General features: G+C 26.5%; 1 protein-coding gene across 3 annotated transcripts in view; it reads left to right on the top strand.

Moving 5' to 3' along the window:
- The first annotated feature begins 4,800 nt into the window (after positions 1-4,800).
- The window catches only part of LOC100162105 (pyruvate carboxylase, mitochondrial), a 41,816-nt gene continuing 34,951 nt past the window's right edge, over positions 4,801-11,665 (top strand). Inside the window, exon 1 of one of the 3 annotated variants that reach the window (XM_003240921.4) lies at positions 4,801-5,018. The gene's annotated coding sequence lies outside the window, so the exon portion shown is untranslated. Of the gene's footprint in view, positions 5,019-5,150; positions 5,338-11,665 lie in introns of those variants that run through there. The other 2 variants (XM_003240922.4, XM_016800217.2) reach the window with 2 other exon arrangements.

The following is an 11,665-nucleotide window of genomic DNA, read 5'->3' as shown; positions in this document are numbered from 1 at the left end:
GTTTTGGGGCGCCGGTTGGTGAAGAGTACCGCTGTACTCTTTTGAGGGTTTAATATTATTTTCCACTTTATATACAAGGGCCACAACCGTGAGTCCACGCGTTCACAACCCAAAGAGTTGATAGTTAAATATCTACTTAAATTCATCATTGTGAAATAATTGTCATAGTTACTAATTTGTTATATAGGTCATAATTAATAAAATATTTTACAATTACATTATTATTATAGGTACATTTTAGTTAGTGAATCATCGCTCGAAAGTCGAAACGAAGAACTATTATGAATACCTAAGTCAATATTTTGCGTTGTATTGATTTATTATAATTAAAAATATAAACATTTTTTATATTTTAGAATAATAATAATACAATTAGGTATCTGCGTTTATATAATTCTTTAATTTGTACTCAGTGGTGCCTATGTTATTAGTTTAAAGTTTAAACATTCTTTGTGTATTTTCACTTTTAACTGATCTAGTTTTATTGCAATTGCTGTATTTTCTATGTTTCTATAATTTACTGTGATTGCCTTTTTTTGGTTTATGAAGAAGTCCATTAAAATAATTAATGGCCTGGTCTAAAAACAAATACCTATGTATACCTACCTAATTTTTAATAGAACCATTAACTTATATTATACCAAATACAATGCGTCAATATAGGGTACCTATGTAATATAATACATTTCTTGTAACTTGTAAGTAAGTAATAACTACTAAATATGTACTATAAAACATTAAAACACAATCTTACATACTACATACAAATAATTAACACTTAGATACTACCTATATTTATAATTTAAAATTGGTAGTACCTAGATATTAATAATAATATTAACAAAAAAAAAAAAACATTATTGTTGATTAATGGTTATCGAGTACATTTTAATCTAAATCGAAATTTACTTTGCTCTATCATTATGATTGTAAATAATAATTTGGTAAGTAATAACAATAAAAAAAGATACTAGAACTAGACATTAGTATACTAATATGTCCATTGAAGCGTATAGGTTATATTGATTTAGGATATTATAATATGATATATTATCTTAAATCGTTTCATAGCCATTAATATGTAATTGGTAGATATCAAAGTACCAAATAGAGCATAAACAACGATTCGAATATTTCAATCTAGTAGATGTTTTTCACAAGTAGTTTTAAACTTATGAATGAAAGTACCAACGCAAATCATTAACAGCACATCCTATATTAAAATATATAAACGTGACATCAAAATATGGCCAATTAATAATGCGAACAACTTTAATAGCTGTTGATTGATTATTGTATATGTTACTGTACTTATGTACATCGTCATCCCCTCAATCCTTTTATTATATCTATTTATGTTTTTGTTTATTTTTCTGAATACTTGTATAAATGTGTATAAATGTATAAATGTATAAATGTTTGTATATTATGTAGTTTTTATAAGTGCTCTATTATCACCGATAAGAGGTTATCCTTAGCGAAGGTGAAATAGGCCATTCAATTGCTTTATATTTGTAATATTTTTCGGCCAATAAATTATTATTATTAATTTTATTATTATTATAGCATCGCGACTAGTGTACATAACAATTAAGAACTGTGTCTTTGTTTAGTACTAGTGGTGGTGAGGACAATATTTTATTATTAGACAAATTTAACCTATGAACCTACACAGTGGCGTAGCCAAGATTATCAAATGGGGGGTGTTTTAAGTATAGATTTATTTATTTATTTATTTATTTATTTATTTATTTAAGTTTTAAACGGGCCAGGCCCAATTACATACATAATAATAATAACAACAATCGATCGTTAAAGTAATATACATAAACAGAATAATTATAGAGAAAAACAAAAAAGGTACAATATTAATTATTATACATACATATTATTTAACATACTTATAGCTATGAATTAACAAGTAAGGAATTACAATAATTTTTGAATGAGTTGAAGTTTGGTGATATGAACAGATCGATATTTAATTTATTTATAGTTTTCATAATTCTATGATGGGGAGTATTGCTTGCGTAATTAGTTACCTCTGTGTTTAGATAGAAAGTGTTTTTAGACCGGGAGTTACGAATAGGGGTATGGAAGGAGAAGCGACTTAGGAACTCAGGACAGTCTATATTTCCTGAAAAAAGTTTATACGAAAAGTACAAATCTAATCGCAGACGACGTTGTTCAAGTGTTTCAGATTAAAACAAAGTTTTTACAGTTTTCGTATATAAATAAATTTAGGGTTCAGGACTTGACTTGTTGCACTAAAAATTATCGAAATATGCAATTGAAATTCTCAAAATATGCTTAAATAGGTATATGTACTATGTAGCAACATGTTTATATTATTTATAAAAAATCATAAAACATATTGCAATTTTGGTAGTAAAAAACTAAAAAATATGTAGGTATATAAACCTGATATATAAATAAATAACAACTTTATTTTTAAAAATACTGGCATACAATAGGTACTAGGTTAATAAATAAGTAATAACGAATAACGTGATATATGAACACCTTGATAAACGAACACGTACCTATATCTACTGATGTTCATTTCTTCGTCCAATCTACAATCTAGATATCAATTATAGTTTAAACACAGTTTTGTCACAAAGAGACTTATGAAATCCTACATATGCGAACATATATGGCCAACTGTAGCCAAGCTCCACCAACAACTTTAACAGCCCTTTGCCCCTCCCAAACATTAACTTAATTTTTTTAAGCTTATTCAATTTCATTATAGTTTGGTATTATAAAAGGCTTCTGCCTCCCCAAATCTCAAAATTATCGTCTATAAGATATTTTTCAATGTTATCCAAATATAATTTTTCCCGACAATTGTATGCACATTTAAGTTCAAAAATACACAAATATGTAAATTCAAACTTTGTATTTAATTTCGCCATTTCATAAGACAAATTTATAAATTGCAAGCAGTCCCGAACCCTATAAACAATATATTTATTAGGAGGGAAAATGTCAATGTGGGGGGGGGTTTAAACACCCAAACTACCCCACCCCTGGCTACGCCACTGAACCTACACCTACTACAGAATATAGTCGTTTTAAGGTATTTATAATGCTCTGAAAAAAGGTCAGTACCTACCTGTTATAGTAAGTGTATGAAAAAATAATTTTATGTGAAACTCGCTCAAATAAATATAGGTACACATTATAATGAAATAGCTGGGCTACAGGTAACTAAATTTTATGATTACGAACAACAATTTATTTAAAATTAAAAAACGAAGCATACGATTAGTCATATTAATGAAAAAATATACAATTAACACACAAAATAATTATGTACATCACGATTGAAAATTATTGTTAAGCATATGAAAACAATTAAGAAATATTGAAGTATGAAGTTTCAAGTTATATACCTAACTTAAACTCACGACCAAGGGCGTCCGCATTCATTTTTAAGGAGAGAGGACAAACAATTTGCGTGCTACACATATACAAGCATAAAAGGTAAGTGGTAATCCATTTAAGAAGACACATTCATTATTTCATAGTTTTAACTTTTTGAAAATATTATCTTTACACAATTTAAATTTTCATTGCAAAATAACAATTATATATTTTTTACATTTTTAATAATTGTAATAAATTATAGCTAAGATTTTTACTTTTTTGAATGAATTTTCTAATTATTTCTTTATCATAACAGAAAAAAACTCCATCAATAGACCCTCCCCCTCGTAATTATGCCACTGGCTCTATAGCTGGTACTATATCATTAGCTTCGTAATGAGTCAATTAAATAAAACTATTTTCTTATTTTACTGTCATTCAAAAACGAAGAACTGTAGATACTTGAAATTTCAAATTTACGCCATATGTTTATTTTTTCAATTCCTATACTTGATAAAATGTTCAAAATATTTCGACTCATTTTGAGCTGTTTATAGACATTTTCAATTTTAAATTTCAGTTTTTTTTTTCTATAAATGTCAATAAATGTACCTAGCAGTCAGCTTACAACCTAACCGAATCGGCGATCATTTCTAATTAATAATTTTAAAATGCACATGCAGTTATCCTCTGTATTCGAGGTAATTTATTTTTATGATACTAATTACTAACGAATCGTTATAATCGTATTAAAATACTAATTACTAGCCGTAATTATGACCATTGACCTGAAACACTAAACAGTAAAAACCGTGAAGAATAACAGTCGGAAGGGGAGGGGGATAAATGCCCCTACTTGCCCAATGTCCATCCACCTTTCAAGTATATTGCTCCTGACAGTAATAACAGTATACTGCAATTGTGTGTCGCAAAAGTTCTACATTACCAAAGTATTTCCATGGTTAGTCAATATATTATGTATTTATAAATACATCATTTATAAATGAGCTGGATTTGTCAACAGAAATCTATAAGCAATTTACAATTTAAAAGTACTTATGGATTAAAAAAATATTTTCTAATGAAAAAACCGTATAATCGTCTTTTGATTTACCACAGTGGTATTTAGGGTGATACGCGACTTTTGGGACTTATCTTATAATATCATATTTTTGAATTTATGTTCATGCGTTCCGGGCGGAGCTGGATTCAAACTACCTAGGTAGATGCATAGACAAGTACATGATATAAGTGGATGAAAGTTCAAAAGTTTTTCGGAAAAACATTATCTGTTAGATAGCAGCACAGTTCAAAAGTCTGCCGACTACAATAGTTAATACTTAATTGTACAGCCAATACCTTGGGTCTTGTTTATATTGTTCAATGCACGGAGGGGGATTGTGATGTCATTGTCATAATGGACTATATAGTATTTAACATCTTACACGGTTATCAGCAGCTATATAGTAAACATGTAGTGGAATAGAATATTAAAATTATTAAACGAACGTTATCGTTTTATATTAGCACATACATATAAGTTTTGTGGAAGGTTCACTTGTTCACTAGGCATTGGTTTCGGTTAGTGGACGGACGTCTTTCGTACTGGTTCACACATAATAGGAAGAATTCTATCGATATTTTCTGTAAGTACCTACACATTTAGCTTCGATAAATATGATAAAAATGCTAAAAAATACCATTAATTTTCGTTGAGACATCATACGACTAGCATTAAATAAATAAATAATAATATTCGTGTAATCGTATTATTGACGTGCTATTATCACGAGCGCTCACTGCGCAGGATCACCATCGGGCACATTCGCACAGCTGCAAGGTTGTGCAAGGTGAACGAGTTTTGAGGTTATATAGGTCACAGACGACCAACAAGCGCGGTAATTTAATTTTTCTTTTTAGTTTGTTATCCGGCACGTTATCCTTCGAACGGTCAACAGGTGTCAGGTGTGCATTTTGTTATTTATTTTTTGAATTATTGAATAAGTTAATTTTTAATACTTTAAAATGTATTAAACATATCGTTGAAAGTTAATTTACGCATTTAAATTTACATTTAAATATATTATAATATTACCTGTATTGTACCTAATATAAATTAAATTTCACATTTGTTTATTGCTGCTATTATTGTAAAAGCCTATTATTAAATATTTCGTTTCCATTTATGAAAGGGTATTACACTATTACCTAATATAAACAAATGATCAAAATACTTAGTTGTACATCAAATATTAAAATATTTCAATATGTAGCTATACCTAACTATAAAGCCTAGATTATAAAGATTATTAAATTAATTTATATTACCAAACTTGTTATTACGCTTGTATAATGTTTACTTTAGTTATGTAAAATTATGGAAAACATTTGGCAATGTTGCAGAATTGTAATATACTAAATTTAAACTATTTATAATATAGTATTAAACATATTTTCGTTAAATTTAAAAATGAAATAAAATATAATTCTACCTATCTTAATAAAAAATTTTTTATTATAAAATAAATATAAATAGGTTACCTAATGATTTTAAAAAATAACGACAGTTATAGATATCATAATGAATATTTTTATATTTTCCAATAGCTTAAATTAAATTTATTGATGTAGTACTTAAATATAAAAAGTAATTAAATATAGTAAAACGACGGGAACATTTTTGAGTAACCTTTATGCATTTCTGTTTTATTCAACATACTTTTCGCCACTATATTATTAAGCAATAGGCCTAGACATTTTTTAAAATTATTTCATTTTATTGTTTATTATCTATGTCAAGGCTCTCATTATATATTTTCCAACGAAAGAACAATTTATAAAGTAGTTTTCTTTGATTCATATTTTTTAAAACATATTATAATGTACATAGTACGGTTATGTATATACTCATTTGTTTTTAACACCAATAAATGTATAAAATGATGGAAGGTCATACTAACAGTATAATGTTAAACGAGAACGAAAACTGCTCTTGCTTGCCCTTTTCTAGAAATGCCCTTGAAAATATAGTATAATTATTTACTACGGTTATTAATAAATTATATAAATATAAAGATAACAATATCTTTAAAATTATCATCATTAATTATTTGCTACTATCAATAATATTATTTAATATGATAAAATTTAAAAAATGTGTCAATATTATAACTTAGTATCAACTAATAAGTAACTATAGATAATAATATTATGTTCTGCTCCTAAATAATTAAAATAATTATGAGAAAAATTAAATATAAGTACTCGTAATTTCCTTAGATTGGTAAGTACATTATTTTTTATTTTCACTATTACACTACCAAAAGGTTCTTTCAAAGTTTCGGTTCGCGATTATTTTATGTATATATATCGATTCAGTACAATATTATCTAATGACTAAAATAATATGTACCTACCTACTAATTAACTACCTAATCGATTTCTGATCTTGAAAATACCAAATGCCTAAAATCTAAATCTTTCCATATTATGGTTATTTCATTCCTATTTTAAATTGGTTTACTTTATGTATCTAATACATTTTACAATTTATCTACCAAATATTGTCAAATTAATATTTATTGACTATTATAGGTGTTTAGTAATTAGTAGATAACTATAGTCATCAGTAATTTAGTAAAAATAGGTAGTTACTAAATAGTAAATAGGTATGCGTATAATATATTATTGTTAATATACATATAGGTATAATATAGCATTCGCACGATATTGATATTATAATTTATTAAAAATAAGTATAATTTAGGTACACATGCATAATATTTTGTAAATTTACAATACTTAGTACAATTAAATTAAAATTAAAAATATAAACAATATCACACAACTATTTTTTTTTTCAACTTGTAACTTGTGGGAATTTTTGCTTTTAATACATCTATTTATTACACCAATGACCAATAGGTATAGTAATATCAGTTGGCTATAAATTGTAAACATTAATCATATTCTATTAATGTACTGTGCACAATTTTATAAGAATTATAGTAATTTACTCTTGTTATATTTGAATTATTTTTGTACGGGCTTAATTTTAATTTTCTTATATTTAAACTAAACTAAAAAAAATAATGTAAGAATAACGGTAGGAATCATATACGATAGTATACTTGGTACCTACCATTGAGTCGGTCTCGGTGCCATAGTTAAATAATTAAATTAAATTAAAACTTTGAGGAGAAAAAAATCTAAAAAGAACACGTCATACGTGCGCGTGTATACTGTACTACTGTTGTGGTATAAATGTGTGATGTTTTCTTAACTACAAGTCTACAGGACAATGCATCTATTATAATATAATAAAAGGTACCTAATTAGTAATTACGATTTAAAAACCTGGGTATAATTTATTGTGAATTAAAATTAAAATAGATTATATGTAAGGTGTTACCGATAATGATGAACACTTTTTCACATTAATATCTTTATATTAAGTTCGCGAATCGTAGCTTTGAAAAAGTTCTTCATGAAAAGTAATTCTGATTCACGGTTGCGCCCGTTCACTAAAGATTTTCTAATATTCAATATTTTATTGATAGTCAGACAATTAGTATAATTTATTGCTTTTTATTTACGTGTATTTGCCTTTTGCAATAAAAAGTTTATTTGTGTATCTCAATATTATATCCTACGTCGTGTTGTTTGTTCTCGACGAATTGTAATTTCTATTTTTATGGATCCAAAATGATCTCCTCCGATTTTCTCCTTTGCCTACCACCTACAACTGAAGCTATATGATAAAGTTGTTTTTTTTTTTTTTTACTGAAGTATTTTATACAAAAGACCATTTTTTTGGTTTAGTTGGAAAAAGAATGGACTTGGGTTGGCGGTAAAAAGAAAAGTATAATGGGTTTTACTATAAATATTTATAAGCGATCGATTGTCGGTTATGCAGGTATCACCTTTTAGTTTTTACACAGATAAACCTTTGCGTAATAGCGCCATATTGATGTTTCCCAATTGTGATTTAATATGTCCCGACTGACAGACCTCAATATTAATCGCCTGCATAATTCACAACTATCTGGGGGAGTTTCATCGGGATAACTCATAACCGCAATATTATCGGCTTTACATTCTTGATTAGCAATATTTTTTTGCTTCAAAGAATATCGATCCATTTAAAGTTCAAACCCCTATAGATATTAAATTATAAATTAAAATTTCAATTTTATGAAATCATATAGGTATAGGCATATTTGTTTGGATAATCGCAATTACAAATTTACTACCTATATATCTGAGATAGGTAGGTACCACAAAAATTCAATTCGATGTAAATAGGTACTATAGTTATTTTTGAAGATCAAATAATATAAACAGTTTATTCTTAATATTTACGAAATAATTAACATTTATACCTAGGTACATACATATATATTTTTACCTAGGTATACCTGGAATGCCCAATGGCCAATGCCCTTTATTGATTATAACTTATAAGTAAAATTATTATATTAGAATTGTTATTGGATTATGTTGTAGCCTATCTAAGCAACCCTTGACCTATCTATAATAAATATAAAGTTAAAAAATACAAATTTACCGATAAGAAGAGCGACTTTGAGATTTGAGTTGTCCTATATTTAAATGAGTTTTTGATTTCTTAAAAATAAACTATATGAATGTATTTATAATGTAGTAGGTCCTTATTGCATATTATATTATATGTACATTATACATTATTGTACATTCTTAAATACTTTATTGGTATGATTAAGATACATACGTGCTGATAAGAGAAATTTGTGTTGCAAAAATGGTGGAGATCTGATCCATTTTTCGAACGCGGATATCTGATGATCACCTGTATACAATATACACTATACAGTATACATTATGGGTACACAATGATACAATAATATGTTATACACATATTTATATAATTATATTATATTTAATTAATGTAATACTATTATTACCTACCTACTTAATAAAATATATATCTTGTATTCTTGTATTGTATAGTTTAATTTGGGCCGTTCGTTGTTCTTATAATGTCCGGTTAAGTGTCTGATAACGCTAACCGGCAGAATTGTTTTGTGTTACCTACCGATAGAATTCTACCGGTTAGTCTTAACCGATACTTAACCGGACATTGTAAGAACGGCCCTCAACGTTTTATAGGTATATTACATTTAAATTATGCATTTACGCTCAATATTTAGTAGCTACCACTGAGTTATATAAAAAACAAATTTAAAATATCTATTATTCAGACCTACTTAAAGAGAAAAAAGTTAAGTGTCAAAATAAATACATATTTTATTAACAATACAATTAACACATCGTTAAGATGGGCAATGCAATATTGTATAATTGTTTGACGTTGGTGGTCTAAATGATACAATAAAACAAGAACAATGTAGGAATATAGCAATAAAACTTATTATTAAATATTAATTATACACTTATACGATTTTTCCTATATTTCAAGTTTTGAGATAACTAAAATTAATAACTATTAGGTACGTACTCAACTTATATCAATAACAATAGTTTTGTTAACATTAACCTAGGTTACCTATGTTACCTAAGTGTCAAAAAATAATACGTAAGTAAGACTATAGGTGGGTACCTATATAATATATTAAGAGTTTATTCTTCGTATCTTCATCTGAACACTCTTTTTTCCCGTAATTAATAGTTTTGAAGTTTGAATAATAAAAACCATGATTTATAAAATATAAATGTATAGTATATTTTCGAATTGAATTGGATAATATTTTATTTAGTTTTCAATAATGATGATTAATGACCATAACAATTTCTAATAATATAATGAAATAGGTAGGCACATTCTTTTTTAACAATAATGTGTACATTTTGGATCTTTAATTTGAATTTTACTGCAGACATGTAGATATAATATAAATGTATAATACCTGGTTGGCCGAGTCATACGTAAATTAAAAATATCATATTAAAAACCAAATTATTATGCCTACTATTTAAATTTTTTCTATTAATATAATATTTTATTTCAAGTAAAAAGTTATTCAATATTAAATTAAACTTTAGTAAGTGAATGTGTGATTTGATTCAATGATGTTTAATAATGTGACCTTCAACATATTTTTGAGTAGGTACAAAACTAAGGTCATGAACTATTCATGTATTATAATTTAACAGACATACATTTTTTTTAAATCAACATAGTTAGGTATATTAAATAATATGAAATAAACTAGCTGGTATCATATTTTTCACCATTATAATAATATATGTAGGTACTTAAATTCTTTGCTAATAAATGTTAGTAAATTGTAACTATTATTTAATTATTATTAACATACCTATATGCTATAATTAAATTATCTTTTTAATATTAGGATGTAATATATATTTTTAGTGAAGGTTTTACTAGTACTCAATAAATCGATGTCAATCAATATCTGACATATAGGTAGGTGTATATAAATTTATATCGTAACATAATATAAACTATAAAGATAATACTTTGTATTTTATATTTAAAAATTTTAATTATTTTTCAATGATTAATTTCATTAAACTTTGTGAATAATGGTGTGAATAATATTATCAATATTCAAATATTCAATATATTAAACTTTGTGAATAATAGTGTGAAGAATATTTTCAATATTCAAATATTCAATATATTAAACTTTGTGAATAATAGTGTGAAGAATATTTTCAATATATTGACATAAATTATCCACAACTCATATACCATGGTGATCAAAAATAAATTCCATGATTTACAAAATTTCCTATATAAACAGCTACCTTATTTGGGTTTTATGACTATCATATTATACCTAAAAGCTAAAACTTTCCCCACTATATACCAGTGGCGTAATTGAGAATATTTCATGGTGGGGGGATCAAAATACATTTGTATGGCAAGCTTGTGGGGGGCTTTGCCCGTGATAAATCATCAGATTTCTCTGTTTTTCTTAAATAATAATTTTAAAACATTTAATTACGGGCCTAATAATGTTGAGTATTTTGAATAATTTAAAATTGTAATACTTACGTCAAGTCCAATCATCTTTTTAAAAAAATTCAATGGAGTACTACTAGTTGCTGGTAATTTAATTTTTTTGCTCCATTTTACTTTTAGCTTTTAAAAATAAAATCAATTACTAAGTTGTGTGACACTGTAACTATGAGAGAATGACACTGAATCTAGTTGGTGCATTCAAGAGGTAAAAATTTGAAATTTCCAATAGTTTTCAAAAGCGCCGTGAAAAACAAAAGAAAAATTAAGGAAAAACGGGAATTTTTACGCAAAAACTGTTTCGAGAAA

Source organism: Acyrthosiphon pisum, chromosome A1, assembly GCF_005508785.2.
Source record: "Acyrthosiphon pisum isolate AL4f chromosome A1, pea_aphid_22Mar2018_4r6ur, whole genome shotgun sequence".
Lineage (NCBI taxonomy): Eukaryota > Metazoa > Arthropoda > Insecta > Hemiptera > Aphididae > Acyrthosiphon > Acyrthosiphon pisum.
The sequence above is the reverse complement of the archived record's forward strand: the minus strand, read 5'-3'. Positions and strand labels throughout refer to the sequence as shown.